Source organism: Myzus persicae, unplaced genomic scaffold (assembly GCF_001856785.1).
Source record: "Myzus persicae strain clone G006 unplaced genomic scaffold, MPER_G0061.0, whole genome shotgun sequence".
Lineage (NCBI taxonomy): Eukaryota > Metazoa > Arthropoda > Insecta > Hemiptera > Aphididae > Myzus > Myzus persicae.
In genome coordinates, this window is record NW_019100958.1 from 476,396 (window position 1) to 500,067 (window position 23,672).

The 23,672-nt window shown below is 29.7% G+C and overlaps 1 protein-coding gene across 1 annotated transcript in view; it reads right to left on the reverse strand.

Moving 5' to 3' along the window:
• The window catches only part of LOC111027050, a 103,848-nt gene extending 80,377 nt beyond the window's left edge, over positions 1 to 23,471 (reverse strand). Inside the window, exon 1 of the mRNA XM_022305262.1 lies at positions 23,122 to 23,471. The gene's annotated coding sequence lies outside the window, so the exon portion shown is untranslated. The remainder of the gene's footprint in view (positions 1 to 23,121) is intronic.
• Between the last annotated feature and the right edge of the window lie 201 nt (positions 23,472 to 23,672).

Sequence of the window (23,672 nt, forward strand, 5' to 3'; positions counted from 1 at the left end):
TACCATATATGTTACCCTTAAAATATGGCCTAATAAATGGTCCAGAAACTATCCAAGGCCTTAAAAACATTTTTATAAATCCCTCTGGTAGCGTTTTACAATTCTTACATACTGTGTTAGTTAAATATTTTATGCTTTTCGTTTCGGTCACTGTATTACCGCACTTAGGGTTGTGTTATTCTGGAAAAAGCATTGTTTTAAATTATTCAATCAATTAACATTAACAATAATTAAGACTAAGTTCCATAGAAAATAACACATATTATTTATTCCGACGACGTCTTGGTTATTAAATTAACAAAATATATTATTTAGTGCCGTTATACGTTTTTGTAAATGAAAAAAAATTTACAAAATAACAATTAAATAGGTAAGTTTTTCTTATATTTTAACATTACCCTGGATACTAACGCTTAATAAGCGACGCAGTTCTCGCTTACACTAATTCACATTTAAATACGTTTTTTTGTTGGGTAGACATTTTGTTCGATTTAAATTATATTATTAAATCATTTTTTTTGGTAAATCTTAACTATCAATTGATTATCAATTATATTTTACGCAGAAGGTATTGCAAAATCGACAATGAACTTAAAAGCAATAGTACAACTTAAAGTATACTGGGTTAGAAAATGTATACAAACTGATTTACTCTATTATATATTATTGGTTTGTTTGATTTAATATTTAAACTATCGTATTATGCAGTTGTAAAATAAAAAACAACATGCAAACGATTGTGACACATACCAATACAAACAAACATATCCGATGCTGCTATGATCATAAAATGCTGAAACTGATATTAAAATCATTCATAATATCAAACGTAACAAACGATATCATGTCCACAGATTAATATTTTTTTTTGTACACATAGAAATTTGCATAATGTTTTATATAACGAAAAGCCGGAACACTGTAAAATGTAATTTAAATATTTTCAATAAAATTATCCATCACGTATTTGGATTTTGAAGTACCCACACACAAAAAAAAAAACAACAATATTTTATCGAACCTTAAAACTTTTAGAAAATTCTCGTATTCCTTATACGTAAACCGTGTGTGAAAATAAAAACATTCTCCAATGAGAGATAGATCGAACAGGAAATGGCGGAAAAAAATAAATACTTTTATGGAAGGAGATAAATGTTCATATAAAGACCATTTGTTACATACCTACATAAAAGGTATACAGTAACCCTTTTGAGAATTGATATTAATTGCATACTGCTGTGTATAGACAAGCGACACGACAATGGACGCAATGGTTTTGTCTGCCGTATGATGAAAATAAAACAATACACAATAACAACGACACAAATTTTCGAAATTATTCACTTTGGCTACAAACAAGAGTAATGCCTTTAATCGCATCAATATTTTCTTCACAGAGACCGGAATAGTTTAGCGTGAGTGTTTAATGTGTATACAGTTCAGAGCAAAAGTCTAAGTAGATCGTAAATTATGTCTAAATATACACGTTTATATCACTTAACTAAATTAAACTATTCAGTCAACATAACAAAACGTTATTTCCTTCACTAATGCTATTCTTATTTTATTTACCTTTTTAACATTCCCGTTTGAATTACTATCAAATAATTCAAATTTCTCAAAGTGATAGTACAATATACTAGCATGGGTATTCGGTTTTCTCTTTTCGTTTTAAAAAATATATCAATTAATAAGTAATATTTATGTATAGTACAGAAAGTTTATAGAATGAACACCCGCAATATTGCGAAAAATGTGATTTCACAAAATATTCGCATTAAGAAATTTAAAATACATGCACTTTTATTCATTTATAACTACTATTTATCTTATTTTTCTTACTCGTATTTTTTTTTTAGAGAAACTACTATTATTGATAAGCTTTTAAACGGTACCCCATACTTTTTATATTCTGAGCTGAGTGATAAATGTATTGGTTTTACAATAATATAATTTTTGTTTTGTGTGTCTAGCGTCACCAATGGGATGGTAAAAAAATTCAATAGGTATTAAGCTTGGGTGTAGTTTCTGAGAGAAAATTCGATTTACTTCGATACTTGGTACTTTGTAGTTACTCTAGGAGGTCAATATTTGTTATTAGTTTTAAACGTTGAAAGTTTAAGAGTTGTAATCAGCAAGGTGTCCATTTACGATGTCGCGTAATGCCATAACAGGCATTCTGCTGATAAATCATTAATGACAAGATATAACATACCAAACGACAGTGAAAGATAAAAATGAGCGTGGTTTATGGTTGACATAGTGGACACCCGGGAAAAATCCGGTGCCCCTTAGATCTTAGACTGATTCTGTACGGTGAAAGAGTTCCGGGCAAACAGGTTTTCAGATAGACGGAAACCTACATTTTTCATATCATAATCAATTCATCGCAAACAATCAAAAGCCATACAATTTTAACCATATCCGTGGTTACTTCCAAAAGCACATTTTCCTCACAGACTAAAATATCCTTATACGAAATATTTCACACTCGACCAATTCCGTTATACGTGCAGCACTAATTTGAGTATCCGACATTTCTAATACAAATTGGAAAAAATATATAAACTATACAGACCCAGTTATTTAGACGTATTATTGATTTAGTGACAGGTTCGTTATAAGCGATTCGACTATTTAGAATTCGACGGATATTCTCTGCCGTCAGAAAGAAATATCCACTTATTAAAAAAAAAAAAAACAACAGAATAATTTCTTACCATTTGGAAATATTAAAAAATATGTCAGACCACGAATAACAACAGCACCAATAGATTTAGATCCAGATCAATTTAATGTTTTTGAGCATAAAAATATTGACGGCTTAACAAAACAAACAAACCGCACGTCCATTTGTCGCTTTGAACTTTCTGCCGGAAACCTGGCTCCGAACAAAATACACTAAAAAAAGGAAGCAATACAAATCGACGAACATTGGTTCTGTTGACAACATCCTCGAGTAGCTAACATTATTTCGAAAAAGTCGGAAACTGGAATCCACCAGCATTACAGTACTTAAATCCTGCCTTCATCATCAACGCCGTCGTCGACGAGTTGACCCACGACCAACCGACCGACGAACTGACGGGAACATCGACCTGCGAACCGTTGATGTGTGGCAACATTACACGAAATAACCGTTTTTATGGCCACCGTCCTTAAAACCTGCCGACATCGTTAACGCTGACGACGTCCATTCTCCGCGAAGCCGGATTTATATCTCTTTTTATTCGAAAATTATGTCTGGGCGTTATCGTACATTCTGTTGAAATTTCCAAGACCATATTATTGACATTCAACACGCACGATTTGTTCTCAAAAAATATTTATATACATATATATATATAAATATTCATAGAAAATCAAAAATAATACAATACACTATAAACTGATATCATTAAGTATTTACATTATCCTGTTGAAAATCAAAAAAAAAATATCTACATTGTCAGTGAAAAGATACTTTAAAGCTTCGAGACGCAACTATAGTTCTTTACTCTTTAGTATCTTTCTTGTAGGAACACACGGTTGTGAATACCTTATAAAAATATGCCTCGGTTACGATTGTACTGATTGTATAACTATGCAAAATGATCGTGGGAATCGATGAGTAATGTACAACTACAGTAGATCCAATAATTGTTTCAAAAATTATGATATTTTTTGAGTACCTATATTACCATAGTCCATTGGTATTTTATAAAGTAAATGACTGAAAATTGTGTGTAACGACGTATTGGATATTCGTATAAACAACTGCCGCAGCAGTTATGGGACCAATGCTGGGTAGGTATATTAACCAATCATTCAACAATTACAAATTGAAATTCGTAAAATAAAATAAGATTTGTTACAGTTATGGGTACAAAAAAAAAAAGAAAACCGAGAGACAAGACAGAATAGGAAACTTTCAACACAAGTTAAAAAAAAAATAATAACAACACATTTTGCATTCGAGACTAAACTCAGATTACACAACAAGACTGCAATAAATTTATAACTTTATAAGTATAGAGTGAAAAGCCATAGAATACTTTCATTCGAGTTAGTATATGATAATAATATTAATAACAATAATACACACAAATATTATATTAATTATTTATTTATTGCAAAATTATGGGTCTGACCCAATTCAAAATATGTACCTACATACAAACAATATGTACTATACAAATAAAATAAAATAACATACTTAGCACGCAGAAACCTATTGAAAAATTTTAGAAAACAGTTTGGAAGTAGTTTTGTAAGTGGATATATTAAGGGTATTTAGGAACAATAAAAAATGGATGTAATAACATAATTAAAAAACAATATACTTTTATAAGAGAAGTTGAAAATAAATGATACCCTTCGTTAAACTCATTCTTCATAATAATGATCGACGACTACTGAATATTTACCCACTAATTCTTAACAAAACAAATGCTTGTTTATTTATTTTGGTCTTAACGCGTAATCGTACTTAAATCTTAATTAATGAGTAAAATGTTAAGCCATTTAGTGGTAGGTCTACATTTAATTGCACTTAAATAACGGTTCTAAATTATTGGTTCAGACTTAAGGCTAAAAAGTAATTTAGATTTCTCATTTTTCAAGTAGTTTTCAAAATAATTGGGCAAAAGAAAATATTATTACCGAAAAACGGTAAATATTTAGGCAACTTCGGCTTAAAATTAATGTCATTATTTCGTTGTTAATAAAAAAAATGAATAACTTTACCAAGTAATATGATTTTAATAATTTTCAACTAATGTGTAGATTAACATTTTCTAGACACAATAGAAATTTCAAAATATTATGGTTGTTTTTGCTTACTTACATTTAAAATATTCGATTTGTGATAACAATTTGTTATTTTTAAGTCAAAAAACTTGAAAATGCTAAGTAATGTAATGTCTTAGTTCTTGCGGCGATTAAATAATAATAAAAAACTTTTTTGGCAGGTGTTTGAAGTTAATAACTTCGATAAATAAGTATATTTACAAAAAAATAATGATTTTTCTTCTGAAGGTTTTAGTTAATTCATTGGAGTTCAAAAAAATATTAATCTTAGGGACTTGAAACTTTTTACCATAACATAAATTATATTTTCTTAAGGGTAAGCTGCAATGAAATTTTCAAAATGGTTAGAGTAATTAGATTAAAAAAAAAGAAAACTGTACTATTTGAAAGAGAGATATTCTTATTTTTCCACGTATAATCGATAAAAATATGCGAAATACTAAATAAATTATGTGAAAAAGATTTTGAAAAAGATAGACAAGAAAAATTAAATTTATAGTTGAATATATTTTAAAGATTCCTATTCGACATAATAATAATTCTGATATCAAAGTTAAATATAATACAAGAAACCTTTGAATCATACTATAAATCAGAGTTCGTATCTTTTATGATATTTTCAATTGTACCAAAAAAGTCTTCTATGAATATAAAATAAATGTAAAAAAAACTTTTTAATGTACCACAAATTTGCCTGGAAAAGATTCTATTAGTCTTTTGTGACATACAAAAAGTTTAGGGCTTTTGCATTGGACAGTTGTTATCTATAGTCTATACTATAAATAATATTGTATTCAATATTAAAATAACTGTACAGTTTATACTCATCTATTTATTGTTTATTATTTATTGATATTGATGAGTATGCGCAATTCATTAAACGAAGATCTGTTTTATAATATAGCTACTAAATTCGTATTATAATTGATGACTATTGATTAAACAATATATTATTAAAATGATTCATGACTCACGAGTTGTTATAATATTGACTTCAGATAAACATAATGTGCAATATAATTATTAATTAGTATTACGGTCTGTCGGAGCAAATAAAATATATAGAATTTACATTTTCCAAATGTCAAACACAATATTGTAGTATTTGCGTACAATGACATAATAAATATTTTCAATATTAGACTTTAATTTTCAGTGATTGAGACAACTGAGGCATCCATTTGGAAACCATCAGTTACGCCTGTCATATGAACAGGATTTTTTGTGCTAAAACAAGTCATAAGTAGCTGTGCCACTACTTTGTTAACAATGAAAAAAACGTGGCCAGATGAATATATTAATTGTGGTGATTCATTATCGATCTCACAATGGTCAACGACCCCGGTACATTTGTTGACATCATAGGTAATAATGTATAATATTATATGATCAAAGCATAATACCACGAAATACATGAATAGAAATAGATTTCATCTATTCTGTGCTAATAGGAACTGTTCATGAAACGAGTTGATAGCAATAGGAGACACATTTTTTGCATGTACACATACCACTGCAGTTCGATAAAATAACAAATAAACTTGACATTTTTTTTTTGTCAAAACTTTAGCAGCAATATTATCAAACGATGATGTGCATAATTTAAATTCTCACACAATCTTAGGTGACACTGTCAACCGATTGTATTGTTTTAAAAAAGAGTAATGCACAAAATGAATGGGGCAAGAATTTTTTTTCTAAGAAATGATTAATTTTTATAATTTTTAAATTAAATGTCTTTAACAAATAGTACATGGATAATGGATATAACTGTTATGTTCTGGAGTTTTAAATTATATTAGTCTTCGTTATTATAAATGATTTTCGAGAACGATTGAATTAAAATACCTAGGTACCTGATGAATTATTGTAAGTCTTACTTATTTTTATAAGCACAATTTCTGTAACGGTTTCTGAACAAAAAATTTCTAAGTTAACATCTGATGACATTATGACAACATTTTACAGTAGTTAAATTGTCTTTTCTAATAACATGAAGTATGAAGATTCTATCTATTCCTAAATGTATTTGAAGTTGGAGAAAAATCATGATTTTTTTTTTGATTTTTTTTCATCTTTATAGTTTGGTGGCATATATTTTTCGCCATCTCCAGGTCGTTTCGATATTTCTATGACGGTTATTGCCTTATTGGTTATCGTTATACGAACGAAAATGTTTTAAATGAGCAGAAAAATAGTAGTCCACTACTAAACTTGACGTATTTAAACTTAAAAAAAAAAATAGCTCTGCCCATTCACCGTCATTTTACAAGTGGCTTCTATTAAATGTCTGCGCAGTGGAAATAATGTTCGATTCGTTTATATTATTCTGCCCGTCTTGCCGTACAAATATATGTGGCTTCTATATCCGCCACTGACACTTAAAGGGGTTTAACCTATTCATTATCTACTCAAGGAATGTTCACGACATTTTACAAGAACCACACAGAGAGATGAGCTCAATTTTCCTCATAATCAATGTGAACTTCAAGCACCAGATCCGGAAACCACTTTACACTCAACTCATGAAATCGGTCCCTCCATTTGACGGAATCTCAACGTTCGTTTAATAACATTATATTTGTACTAACAACATTTATATTATTATAACTTGAAAAATTCGTAATGCTTTATATAAGATTTAAATGATATATAATCCTGGTTGAGTCGGTCGTATTAAAAACGCTAATAACTCGCTTGTTGTTGAATGCGCCAAAATATTTGAATTTAGATTTTTTTTAAAACAATTCATGAGATTGTGAAGTGAGTATCACATCGTGAATCGTCCGACTAAAAATCCACTGCAAACACAAGGCTTGACTTTACTTCTTGTTTAAAGAATTATTATCAAACCAAATATACTATCTTATACACCGTATGCATTTTAATCATATTCACGGATTTCCAAAGGCTTTAAAGTACCTAAAGGCTATTAGTTACGAACTAAAGGGTTGGCGCAGCGATTCAACAGTAATTTGTAAAATTTGTTGTTCGACAGTTTTATTTCTTTAGTTACTGTAGATATTTTATTCCATTAATAATTACACGTGTTACATATAGAACAAGCTCATATCAACGTCCCTTAAGTCGATATATTTTTTTAATTGTTTTTTTACGAGTACATTATAAGAATTAGGCAGCTAAAAGCCATAGTTGCCGAGCTTTAGATTAATGACAAAAACCGTCTCTCCATAAAAATGCAAATGCGATGATTTATCATTTATTTCAAGTGCATAATAACAATAATAATACCCGACTATATCGAGGTGAGTGATGAGTGAAATGAATGACTAACAACTGGTATCTTTTGTACCCATTCCGTGTTTATATGATTATAATTTATAACAAAATCAAATTCAGTATTAATTTCATATAATATTTCATTTCACAGTCAACAGTCAGATTTTATAAATAAAAACAAATTTAACTAATGGCCCTTGCTGCCGAGTTGTACTTGAAAATCAATAAAAAAAAAAAAATTATTGAATCTAAAAAGTACTTCACATGTTATTTGACGTATAAAAGTAATAATGATTATTGTGTATAATAATAAAATTATCAATGCCAATTTAAAATGTATTCTTTGCTACAGTTTTTTAATTTTGTTTTTATTTAAGAAATTAACGAAGTCTTCAATCCAGGTCAAAGAGAATTTCAAGAATGTTACACAATATGAAATATTTCAATACATTTTATAAAAATAATAATAATAATAATTAATGAAAACAGATTAACAACATAACGTTATAAACTAAATTAAGTGTAAGCACAGTGATAATAATTTGAAATAATTGTATAAAATAATATTTCCGTACGTTATAGTTATTAGGGTTGCATTGTTGAAATTAACTAAAAAGGAAGAAATGAGGTAAGTCTAACAGCGAGAGTATTTTCGATCATAAATAATTGTATTATCGCAATGGTAATCGCATTTGCCGCTTTCAACAAGTAATGGAATATTAATACAAATACTCCAAGTCTGGATGTTAAGCGAGTTATAATAAATGGTTCTAGAACAACAAATAAATAGTGAATCCTTTCATATACAATCACATATTACCTATTATATACACTTCAATAATTAAACTACAAACGCCATTAATAGACGCTTTTCGCTAGGCACGTGTCTAAAATCATAATGTGATAATAAATGGAATATTATCACATAATGTCATTAATGAATATTCGATATTTTTAAATAGATTTACCTAATATTTAGTTTAAAATATGGTCGTCATTGCGAAACAACAAATCCGTAATATTTGTTATCTATTCGGGAAAAATACTAAACAGTAGCCTGTAGGTACACAATATTAGGTACAATGTGTCGATGTGTACAGTATAGTACTTACCAATTCGCTCGCTGTGATCTCAGTAAAGATAAACTGATATTTTAATGCGGTTTTCAGTGTGGTTGAAATATCGGAATTTTTTTATTTTTATTAATTTCCTATAATATTGTTGAATCGTCTATTTGATGCAGTGCGTTTGTGATGGACACACTCGCACAACGTCAATTAAATTTTGGTCTGCAGTTTTCCTCGATGAAGTTTGGATCGGTTACAGCTTGCGAACTAAATGGTCCATATCAATAGGGGGGGGGGGACTATTTACTGAAGGTTTGACCTTATCCATTTTACCTCATTCGATTTTTTTATAACCCATAGAATCGGACTTCCCAAGTACAGTAAAAAAATTGACAAAAATGTCGACTGGCTCCGTGTTCCATCCCCGAATTTTCAATTAAACTGGCCGGTGAGTTTTGTAAACTTGAAAAAAAAATTGTCTTACATGTTTGATTCTGACATTTTGTTTGATCATTTCTTACAAAATTTTCGAATTATCTACAGTAATAATTTGGTTGATTTTTTTTAATTTTGAAGACTCCTCCCCTCACCTCTAGCCGGTCTACCATTTTCAATTTCTTTTATTATATTCCGAAGTTCCGATTCTACAAAGATTATGAAAAAATAAAGTGAGCTGAAATGGGTAATGTCAAACTGTCAGTATCTCTCGGGGCTATAATATTATATAACATCAACCACACGCATATAAACTACCGGAAGTTTAACTCTGGGAGCCCAGGTGCAAAGGAATATTTTGGGGCCTCTCGAAAAAAAATTCCACTATTTAATTGGTGATAGTACAAATGGATATGTACCATTTGGATTGTACTCACCAAATAATTATTAAAAAAGCAATTAATGTATTATTAACTAAGCTGGTCCAGAACGGAGTTTTCCTTGAACAGTTAAATGCCCTTGGATTTACCCCTTCTCTTAAGTTCCGTTAAATGTACCTGCACTGCACAGATTTTTAGCACAGTTATATTTGTGTTGTTTTGACCAGATATTAAATATACATTTAAAATCGTATACAATCATAATATTAACTATTTTATTGTCTGTAGCCAGTGAGAAAAATGCAATATAAATAAATAAAAGATGTTTGTTTTTCGTGAGTCAACATTTTTGTGTTGAAAAGTAAAAGGTAAATAATAAAATATAGCAACCTATGACAAAACGGATCTAACCGAATCCACGAAAATACTATGAAAATCTGTCGAAAACTGTAGATTTTCGTAATAGTCATCAGTCTTGGGCATTTGATTTTACCAATACGTATTGTAGATATAATATTTATTAACTATAGTTAATGCTGCACGGCGTTGCCCGTGACAAACTAATCAATGCCTTATTCATTTTTAATACGAAACATGTGCATTTATATTATAATTGAACAATTTTTTTTTAATTACCTACGATGTATACAATTTAAAATGAATCTCCAGTTGAACCAAATAACCCTCATAATATAATTGCAGTTGTAAGACATTATCTATTGTCTTTTGCACGCAGTACGCAATGCTATTATATGTTTATGCCATTTACTACACTTTGATATCATAGAGTCGGAGTCTCTTATTAATACTAAGCGACGAGTGGCTCCGGTGATTGCGATTGAGAAAATCTGTCGGTGCATCAAAGGATAAGGAACTATAAAAGAAAACCTTCTCGATGGAGCAGCGTACAAAGCACGATGTGCTTAAATGTTGTCGTTTGCCATACGATCATCAATACTATTTTATACAAGAATTATTTATTTAAAGGATTAAAATAATATTTAGATAAATATAGGTATGAGTTTAAAAAAATAACATCATTTCGTACGGTCACGTTGCATCAAAATTGTTTCATATTGCTATACCACAGGTAGGTATATCTATTTACGATTCGTCTTAAATTTAACGGTATGTAAATATTCAGTTTTATTACTATTTGAATTACTGGCTGCAGCTTTTATTATTTATTCTTATTTTTTTTTCAATTTCTTTAGCCGTTTGTTATTTTATGGAATTACGTCCAATCGAACTAATTTTAGCCCGAGTTCTGTTCGAAATTTCGGTTGAAACGTCATGGCAACGTCGCATTACGCTCAATCGGTTTTCCCCGTCGGTGATTTATCCGGTTCACACGGTATATAATATGGCAGCCGGCAGGTACCATATTATACATAATGCGTACCTAGTGTTGTGCATGGTGACTTTCGGTTAAACTATCCTTGAACGGTCCTTCATAATATCACATTAGAAAAGCATAATATACATATCAACTTTACGGCTCCGACCAGAATTTAAAAGCGCCGGGCCGTTAGTTTCGTGGAGACTGTTCGGCTTGTAAAGGTTGGACGCACATCGGTCCTCACCTATATAATTAGTTCACCAGGTTCCTTGTAACTTATGAAAATAGCGTCAATTTCGTATACGATTCTACGGACAATTTTAGCGATTTTTTGTACACGCTTATTATACCTACGTGTAATGTGTGTATTTATTTAATTTGTGTCTATTTTATTCAAGAAGATGATATGGGCACCGCTGAATGTATTATAAATATTAATCCAAGGAAAACCAGCTATGGGTAGTACAATATATTCAATTAAGGGGCTTGCTCAAGAGGGGGGTGAGGGCGCCGTATCCCCCCCTTTTGGCTTATTTTCGTCATATAAAATATATGATAAAGAAATGAATGTATTACAGTATATAACGTCGTATTAAAATAGTCGAAAATGCATATCCCCTTTCTATCAAAAAAACTGAGCACGCCACTGAAATATATTGTATACTATACAGTAAATGTGTATGTATTGTGTAATATACTGGGCTCATACATAATATATAAATAATAAATATCAAATATTATTCATAGGCTTTATAGTATGATAAACAGGGGGGTACACCTGTTATATAGTACGGAGACTTTTGCTAATAATTACTGTCCGAGAGTATTGTTTCACTGATCAGATACATTCCGGGGTGAGTGCGTTGTTCGAGTGTTATCGTGCTCTCGAGGCGCATGCGCAGATGATGCAATAAATTGTACAATATCTAAAAGCGCTGGAATTTTTAATTTTAATGATAAAAACGTTCCGAATCTCGTGACCGCACCACCCGAGCCGGCTTCCCCTCCGTATACTCCGCAGTAAAGGTCTTCTGTGCATTTTCGTTGCTTTGTATTATACATAATACTATAGTAATATGGCGTACACTGTACACTAGAAAATAATAACATTACGCACCGTTATTATAAAATAATTATTGTGTCCGACCGTCGCCGTCGGTGGTATATTGTGAATCGCAAAAAATTACTTATTTGGTGGTAAACAATAAGACAGAAACGCCACGAATATTTGATGCCTTGTCTGAAGATAACAGTTCATATTTTATACGACTTAAAAAATGTGCTTTGATAAAGTATATACAGTCGGTAGGTTATGCAAAAATGTGTGACCCTCCCACTCAAAAGCTTAGAATAAGCCACTAGAAAGTACTTATACATATATCACATTATAATTTATATTAAATATTTAAAATGATTATTATTAAACGCCTTAAATCAATTAAAATATAGTAAATATTGAAGTCGAAACTTGTCACAAGAGTGTTTTCAGTGAATTTCGGATGAGAGCTATATAACTTATTGTTTTTAAATAATTTTAACTTAAAGACAAATAAAACATATTTCGTAAAAAATCTTTCAACATATAGAATAGATAAAAATAATTTATTGAAAAATGTATTGAAAAACTGAATTATAACTTATTAATTAAATAACATAATAAATGATTATGTAAATATGTAATAAATATTTAGGCTGACCTAATAAAGTCATATTATAAACTATTGTGGAATTGGGTGTAATAAACTGATATATTGAAGTTAATAATTACGTTTTATAACTTAGAGAACCATATTATTATGATTTTGTGATATGAATAAAAAATTTTAATTAATATTTATACTATACAGACTATAATGGCTGTGTTATGTAATTGATAATTGGTGATTTAATTATTAGACTTATCTACCATAATTATGGAGCTGTAATGGTTGTTGCGGGCCTTATTGGAATCTCCACATATAACATGTAATATAATATTATTATAATGTAAGTAATACAGAATACATCGTCCTCTCACAATATGGTTTGAAGCTATTTAACAAGAACAAAAAAAAAATTAGTATACATATTTAGGTACTTTACATTTGTCAACAAATATTTACTCGGTTAATTGCATAACAGAACAACATTTTTTTAAGAAAAATTCAAGTGCCCAGGCAGAATAAAGGTATGTCATAACAGCATGTTATGTTCTCGTTCAACACAATTAATTCGAGATGACATTCTTTTAATTACGTTTAACAATGCGTGTGCGTACAACATGACCATTGACCATATGTCAGAAGTAAATGCACGTTTCCAGGACCATTGCAAAAACAATAGAGTTAATAATTCATAGTTAATGACTATGCACTAGGTACATTGTCTTATATAGTTAATAATGATACCAATGGAGGGTATACTCAAATAGATTAGTACAAACTAATTTATTTGAACGTTGTGAACTTCAAATATCCGTTACCAAATTAATGAAAAACGTTAATAATATTTTTATTAATTTAAACGAATCATAATACCTACTTTAGGCGCTGTTACATTATGAACGATATTGGAACAATATATTTTTTAGAAAACTCTTGTTACTGTATTATTACTATTTTTTGAATCCTTTTCAAACTTTCAATAGGAAACGCTTTCTATACAAACAATATCCGTTCTTCTACCATATCCGTATATATCACACTCTTTAACATTGTTCTATAATAATTAAATTTAATATTAGAGTCTTCAAGACAATTTACATAATAATTGTTTGATGGAAAAACTTTTTCTTCTCAAGAAATTCAGTTTTTTTAAAATAATATTATATATTTTCTATATAAATTGTTATAAACTCTTGACGAGATTTGTGTATTTACTAGATAATGAAATATTTTTAAGAATGTTGGAATTTAGTCTGCGGCAAATTCTTATGTAGAAAATAGAAATTACTGTTTTTTTTGTATTTAAATATTATATTGTCTATGTAAAAATATAAGAAAATATAAACTGTGGTAGAAACTTTTAAAACTTGTATTCTTTTAATTTGTTTTTAAAAACAGTCGAAACCATGTGATATTTACTACACACAAATGTAGGTACTATTTTACCATTTTTAGTTCATTTTTGCCATTGTATTTTGACTGGCTGCTTTTTAACGCGTTAAGTTCATGTACAGAATGTACATCGTGCATCTATGTTTACAGGTCAGTAAATATAATATTATGTTGTTTTAATATTATGTATTAATACGAAACGGGTATACTATGGAATAATATAGTTATGAAAAGATAAGAGATTTTTGTTTTGATATACATTAATATCGAATTTTAATTAGAAATTTGTTCATATTTTAAATATTTTTCTCATCAATATTTAGGTATATCTATAATTAATAACAACTCATATGATAAAACAATTTTTTCTAATTATTCTACAATATCAACTAAATTATTGTGTTGAAACAGACTTAACTTATATACTAAATTTAAATATAAGTAAATCATACTTTGTTGTCTATATTTTAATAATGTGTTGTGATATGTTGTGGCGTAGTGGTGCCAACCACAATCACGAAGATTGCTGAAGCTACGCTACCCCGGGCATCGCCAACTCCCGGATGGGTGGCCACCCGGTTTCTTAGCGACGAAACACGGCACACATACGCAATACCACTAGTTACAAACCTATACCAACACAAAGACCTACTTAAAAATGTACAAAAATAACCCCGTAATGTACCACCCCACACCCGAGGCATATTATGTTGCCACGGGTTCCCCTACTAAAAAAAAATAATAATGCATTTAAATAAATAAATAATAAATATGCAGCTGTAGGTATTCTAAGATTCGTTATATTATAATATATTCATACGAAGAAATAGTACCTACTATTTATACCTATCATTTCCGTGTATATACACGTTCCGGGCACTTACATGGAAAAATGTCTACTCATATATGTATACTATAACTATTACATAAAATAATGTACTTTGTAAGACATAGATGCACAGTCAATAATATGGTATTATGATTCTTTCTGTGTCTCGTTTTTGTAGTTACGCAAAGTAAAAGGTTTATTATTAAAAACAATTGCATTGTTTATATTAGAAAGGCGTTCTATATTGCCTTCTTAATGCTTTATTTGCCAAAATGTATTTATTTCAAATATAAATGCAAATTCACAATTTGATTTCTTCTAAATGTTTGTTTCGTATAAACCCACAAAACACACATAATACCAACATTTCACCCAAATAAGAAGGAATCAGTGAATCTAAACGTAATGGATTTGTGGTAATTTTAAAAATCAGTTGATAATGGTTATAGTACATATTTGAGTATCATTTAGCGTAACCCAGAGAACACCGCGGGGAGGCGATACTCTTTGTTCTCCAAACGTTTGTTCTTTTTTTTTTTCAAACGTTATACGTTATTTGTTTTCGAATTTAAATTTCATTTAAATAAGGTGGGTAATATTTATTTATTTCACACTCGTTTTTACACTATATATTTCACGGTGATTTGGTAAGAATAAACGAAAAAAAAAAAACAAAAATACCAAATAAAATTACCCCGTTGAAAATTAATTCAATAGAAAAAAATGGCCAAGGACACATAAATGGTCAGAGCAAAGTAGTCCATTAAAAATTAATTCAATAAAGAATAGCTAGAGAAAATTAATCCAATTGAAAATGTGACTAAAGAAATAGTTAATTGAAAATTAACCTAGTACAGTGGCGCTGGCAGAGAGTCATGTGGTCATGACTCAACTAAATTGTGTCAAAATTATTTTTACCAACTTTTAATGATAATAATTATTATGTTGATTAATTAAATAATTAATTGACATTTTAGCAATATTTTTATCGTAAATCACTTCTACACTATAGAATAGTATTGTTTATTAGAAATAATGTTATTCGATATAGTTACAAGATAATATGTTACATTACAAAAATGTTCGTACCATAAACAGCACACATTTTAATTAATGAAAAAAATTTTAATTATTAACCGGTAAACTGTGCTTATTATAGTGTAAATATTATATTAAATGCAAATAGGTAACCAAAAATAAAATAATAATATTAAATGCGCAAAAGTTTAAGTATGTTATTATACTGTTGCCACTGAGCTTTTAAAAAGTTTCAAATTAAAGATTTTTTTATTATACTCAGTATAATTACATAAACGATTTGATTTAATTTGTATATTAATTATTAGTTATTAGCATTTAAAGGATGGATATTGTGTTACATGTTAAGTGTTGCTCTTTATTAACAATTAAGCCATTTTTCAAATTGAATCAATTTTCAATCGATTATTTTTCGCTACTAATTTAATCCATCATTAATTTAACATCATAATATAGTAATACTAAAATAACATTTTTTTTCGGAAAAAATTATGACCTATCAATTTTAAAAATATTGACACAATTTTTTTTGCCATTGTTTTATACTTTTGTATTTTATTCTTATATTTGATGTTTTTAGTTTTTACATTTATTAAATGTAAATCTATGATTGAAAGTTAGTGTACTATTTAAAGAAACTTGATAAACAATAAGTATAAAATGAATAAAAAGTATTTAAAATAAAGTTTATACAAAAAAAATATTTCTTAGAATAAGATTTAAACAATTTGCACACATTTTTTGTAGTAACCTACTAGTATTTGAAAGTATTACCTAACATTATAATACCCATTAAATTGCATGCTCGTAGAATGAGAGCAAAAGCACTATCCTCAGAAATTTATAGTTTTTCTAACCAAAGTATATTCACAATACTTAGCGGCCATTCTAACATTAAATATTGAAACACCAAACACTTCTTTAAAAAATAAGCCTAAAGTAAAAAGTTTATTACTTGAATTATTTTTTCAGACTGAATCACTAAGACTATACCTAAATAGTTGTAAACATTTTGTAATCAACCTTCATTGACCGGTCTTGATTATTTTGATTCAATTGTTTTTTAAAATAAGTTTAAGTACAATAATCTATTTTGTTGCATTTATTTATGTTTTCAAATTATAACGAGATTGCATTCTCTCATCGATAATTTAAATAATTAATAATATGATGATTATTTAAAAAACGATTTTAAACGTTCGTACCTGTCTGTGCTTTATTTAAAATCAATAAATTATGATTGGTCCAAAGATAAAAATAATGAATTATTCAATTATTCAGTTTGAATATTTTTTTCTTAAGCGTTAGGTACTTTCAAATGTATTGTGGACTTTATAGTGTTATATTATACGCTTCGGACATTATACTTTATACTTTGTAATAACAAGATAATTTTTAGAAATTCTGAACCTTAAATTCTTTCTGGAAATTTTTTGAAGTTTCGAACACCATCGTTAATAATATTTTAGAAGTTAGGTTATTTAAAAATAATTTTTTTTGGTTGTACATATTATTATTAAGTCCATTGGAATCTATTGATCGTTAGTTTGATACGAATCTCATCTTGCTGTTAATATCTAAATGGTTATATTAATACTTAATATGAAAATAATATTATGATTATGTCAAAGTTGGTCGGACTTTAAAATATTTTCTTCAGTTTTCGATTTTACTACCTGCAGAGTTAAACGTGAAACACGTAGGTATCTACGTTTCATACATCGCCAACGTGCATCACTTGTGTTTATATTTTAAACCTAAATACTATTCTTTATATTTATTCCGAATCAATATCTTTATAAAATGTATTCCTTGAAAACACATCTATTATTTGAAATAAAATATTATTTGAAAACAATCAAATTTAAATGTAAACATACCTAGGTGAAATTACTCTCAAAAACATATAATTGTTTAATAATGTGATGTTTTCAGAAAAACTATGGCTCTAAGGCTCTAAGACAACAGTATTGGCAAAAACTAAATACTTATTAGTCCTACTTACTGAACTGGAATTCCTATTATTATTTCTTATAAATGATTATCAGATAACCTAATAGTGTTTAATAAACCACTCGATTTGTAAGCTTTTATATTTGCATTGATCATTGGTTCGCCATTATTATCCTCATGCCTATCTGCTCATCTATGGGCATGCAATTCAAGGGCTATTGTTCCGATACGACATAGTATGTGCTTATTAGTTATAATGTTATGTTATAATAGTAAGTAATAATCTTCGTTTCTAAATATTATGTAAAAATGTAAATTTTCTTAATTAAGCTGATTAAAATATAGTAATTATACATGTAATATTTAAATTGTAACTGTCACTTTTATAAAAAAAAAATGCCATTTAGTGAAGAAAACATGAAAAATTACATTGAGGGGTGCTTATTATACCCGTTATATATAATGTATATATAACACGAAATTATAAATATATTCACAAAATATAATTATAATTTAGAAATATTAATCGCTTTTCTGTATGGTTGGTTTTTTAGGTAACTCTATAAACATAATACTCTAAAATATATAAATATTAACTATTGTCAACTGTAATTTTAAAATTATCAAAAATATGTTGGGAAAAAAAGAATAAGCTGATTATAAATAGACTATCCGGGTGAAACAGGTATGTATGTTTTGGGTAAAAAAAAGGTCAGTTTTGGACCAAACATTAATTTTAAAATAGAATAAATTCATTTTTCATAGAACGATAATACGAACTAAAATATGATAACAACAACACTAAAAAAATATTGGCAAATAAAGTTATTATACGCAATCTTTTAGTAATAGTTGTTGTTTATTTAATTATTATTTAGTAAGTATTATTATAGTTCAACACTTCTGTACTTCATTCCATTGAACACATTTTAACCGTTTCAATAAGTAACTTAATGCACTTAATGAACAATATTGATGGCTAGCCATTTAGGTACTATGTTCAATGTTCATCGATGTCAAAGTAAAATATATTAAAATGCTAAAAATTATTTACTACAATACTATGATAATTCTTGTCGACACATTTTATAACATATATTTATAGTTGTTTTCTGAAGACTGTGAGATAATATTAGGTAAGTACATACAAACACAGTCCGATAAGAAAAAAAAACAATTAATTTGTTGATTATAAAGCAGGTATTTAGGTATAGTAAATATTATAAGTAAAAATCAGATACTTAAGGCCCCTGGAACCCTATAAATTTTTCCAACGAATTTAGTGACTGACAAGAGTGTGGTTTGATTTCAAAAATGTAAAGATTTTTGATTTGGTAAAAGAGTTTAATTTGAATCTGTCTGAGCAAATATTCAATATTTTATAAAGTTTTTAATATATTTAATATAAAAAATTGAAAAATCGATATAATTAAAAATGCTTATTCCCGTTGAGAATTCACTAAAATTTAAAACGAGCACCTAACCAAAGCAATTTTGTTTATTCATTAAAATAACTTAAAATTTAAATCGAACCTTTGGAAGTTCTTAAATTGTTGTCTGCCATAAAGCTATTTCACGCGCATATGGTTTTAAATATTTTGATATAATGACTAAATGACTTGTACATACAAGTGTCAATGAAATAATGTATGATACGGATGGCTAGTGTGGAGTTTGCACACATCAACGATCATTTACTATATGCACACAAAGACAATCAATGATCGCGAGAAACGAAAGAATATTGCCTACACACAGCTCCGTAAAAATTACACGTTTGCTGAGGTCTTAATAATGAGCCAACTGCCGACATAATAACAAAACCGGAAATCGTAGATAGAAAAATTAAACTAAACATGTCAATTATTTCTAAGTAACACCATTTACGGGAGTATACCAAATTCATGACCACCTGACACCAACGTTGTAATAACACATACGACGTACATACCTACCAAAATAACCATACGCTGCAATAATACAATATGTATTATAATGCAATAAGCAACAAAACCGCCAACTTTTATTGTCAATAAACGGAGTATATCCATCATCTATCCGTCCGTCAGACTGTGCAACAACAGTTAATGTCGATCGTGATTATTATGACGTTAAATTCTGCAGGATGTAAATGTTACAATACATTAAGTGCACAATCTCCTACGCTTAAATCAATGAATATTAATTAAAAATGTTATAAGTAAATTAAAATTTGATTCGTTTTTCTATTATTAATCAACTAATATTAAAGCTCGTCAGAATCACTATTTTCTATATTGCAGACTATAATATTCTTCGAAATAACGAACGATTAATAAAACTCAACACTTTTCGAATAGTTACCAGCTACTCAATAACAAAAACCATTAACAAGGAGAGCATTCCGGAATGTATAGAATATTCAGCAGTACATTTTAAAATATAAATAACTAATTATATATTGTCTTATCAAAGAATAGAAAATAGAAATGCATTTTGTTCGAGCTAGTTTTCATAGAATTTTTCCGTGGGTGCATTAACATTAAAATTATGTAGATGTATTCAATAATTCCGAATACATAATCTTTTCAATTACTTTAGATCTGATAGGAAGTCAAGTGTACTTATATTTTTAAAAAAAAACGTCTGCGAGTTTACAAAGATTTATAATGAATGACTTATTATTGAATTAGATAAGTTTGGTCAAATATAGTATTGCACATAACCTGGCTATAAGAAATTATGTAAAAATAGTTGGTTTCCCTAAAAAAATTAAATGAGACTAATTTTTATTATGTAAGAATTTAAAGGCTTCAACAGCTAATATTATAAGCCAACGATGTTCAACATTACAAATTAGTAATATTTACAATGCTAGTTAATTAAGTAAATTATTTAACATTTAGAAATAAAGGCGATACATTTTGTGGTTTCGTTTTCGTTGAGGGCGTCTTCGATAATGAGTGGGAGATCAAGAATATTGCATAAATATGTACACTGCAGTACATACTCTGTTTATTAAAGTTCGTTCATTAATTATTATTGCTAACCAATCGCCATAGCCCATAGTACCTACTAAAATAACTATATACTACAGTCTATACAACAATATGGGACATAGGTAGATAGGTAGTTAGTTAACTAAGTTATTATGTACACCAGAGAACCGCGAAAACAATTGATAAGTTCATTAAAAAAATATAATTATTAACTGTAAGGTAAAATATCTATCATGTAGTTATGTATGGATAACTTATTTACGATAAAATAAAATCAAAACGAATAAAAAAATATTTGAGTCAGAGGACATAAGACCACACATTAATATAATAATATGTACCCACTCTGAGAAGGGAACAGTTTTCTTTGAAATACAATTATTGGCTCCGTAATATTAATATTATTAGGAGTTGATGCATTAGCTTATTAGATATATATTAACTGGCGTACAGCGTTACATAATACATTTTAGGAACAGATAATGACATTAAGGGGGTGATGTGGTATATAATTTAGGCAAGTATATAATATTATAAGCTATGTTTGTTAAAAATGTCGATAAATCAATGTAATGATTTGAACTATTTGTGTAAAGTAATAAAAAAATAAAAATAAAAATAATATTGACTTAATAAATAGGTGTCATAACTTAGAGATAGTGATGAGTATTAACATTGAGTATAGATATAGATATACTATCTATACTCAATGGTATTAAGTTTTATAGGTTTGTGTTTCGTTTAAATGTATAGTGTGTATTCGTATTCAAATCGTATTTATCATATTTTATTCGGAGTTGAGCACGATGGACTCTAAAACTATGCTTTAGGTCCTTAAATTCAAAAATCCGTTTTTAAAAGTTTTTTCAAGCTCTAGATTTGGGTAAATTTACGTCGAAAAATATCCAATTCTTTTCTTTTATAATAAAAAAATACATTATCATGTGTCTACATGATAATTAAATTATTATAATAACATGCTATACCTATGTGGCTATATAATGTGTACAGGTGATGGACGTACTCGGTGCAAATTATATTGAATAAATAACAACCAGATTTTCTACATAATATTCAAAACATAATATATTATGACGTCGCACGCGGGTATCGGGGGTGGTCGGTGTAAAATCTACACTTTATAATGTCTACTATTATATATCTCGCGATATACGAGATATCGGTAGATGGATTTTATACGGATACACTTACATATTATCACTGTTATTGATATATAATATTGTAATATCTATAAATATTATTTACACCGAAAAACGGACGCGTGCAACACAATCAAAATAATTTACAGCTGCACACGTCGCGTGCTTAATGATATAAAATATGTACCTATTCTTATTATCCGAATAAATAATAACAATGTGCGCTCGTATTGCCATCGGCGATACTTGTAGTCGTACCTGTAATGAGCAGTTGTCGGTGCATCGTCGTCGAAATGGCTAGGTACACCGTGCACACATAAATGTATAAATTCGAGAGACTTTATCTACCGCGGGTCCCCCGGGCCCTGTCGAAAACGCCACTCGCGATAAGTGAATACCTCGGAAGACGCCAAGATAACATGCCTATCGCTGTAGGAAATTATTCGTACGTAGCCGCAGAAATAAAATCAATTTCGCGTCAAGATTTTCAACGAAGAACGCATGGACATAATACTATCGGAGTGTGTCGATCGAGAAGTTACATATCGTGCGGTTATTATTATATCATACCGTCGCAGCGAAACGCAGGACCGACCCGTATCGGACTCTGCAGATTTCCAGTGTCGACCGACTCCGACTCAGACGGATTTTTCTTTCGAAAATCGTGAGATGAATATTGTCTGAAGACGGGTGCACGAACAATCACCCGTGTATGAAACGGCCGTGTGAAACGTGGCCATTATTATATATTATTGTGACTTGTTATAATTTACGCTCATGGCTCATGTGATGTTACTATACCGAGTGTCCTAAGCAGGTACGGGTACCATTTTAACAACTATTATTATTTTGCGAAAACCGTCAATGCGTTATACTCACGATGAACGAATAATATTGTGCAACAGATATCGGTATTATTGACGACGGCGGAGATTTTTATCCTCGCAGCAACAGTGCGGTTTTCTCCGTTTGTTCGGGATTTTCCTGTTTCCCTGCGGCCGTGTTGACGCGACGGTCTCGCGCACGACGACGACACTTGTTGATGTCTGAAACGGTGAACGAGCGCGCGCGAAACGCGGGTCCTAAACGTATGCGTACGCGGTGGCCGCGGAGAGCACGGACGATGTGTAAACGGCTGGGGGACGTCCCTCCGGCCGGTCGCGATACTCACGTCTACTACAACGGCCACCGCGCCGCCGTCGTGCTCCCAGGGAAAATCGGCAGCCGCCGTCGACGCCGACGCCGACGCCACCGTCGCGGTCGCCTAGTGCGATATATGTGTGCCGCGCGCCGCAACGAGACACGCGCCGACACGACGACGGCCACAGTCGTCGCTCGGCGATTTCTGTATTATAATAATGACGGTCTGTACGCCTATAATTGTACGCGTTATATACCGATTACCCAGTAAGTGGTATAGCGGTAGTATG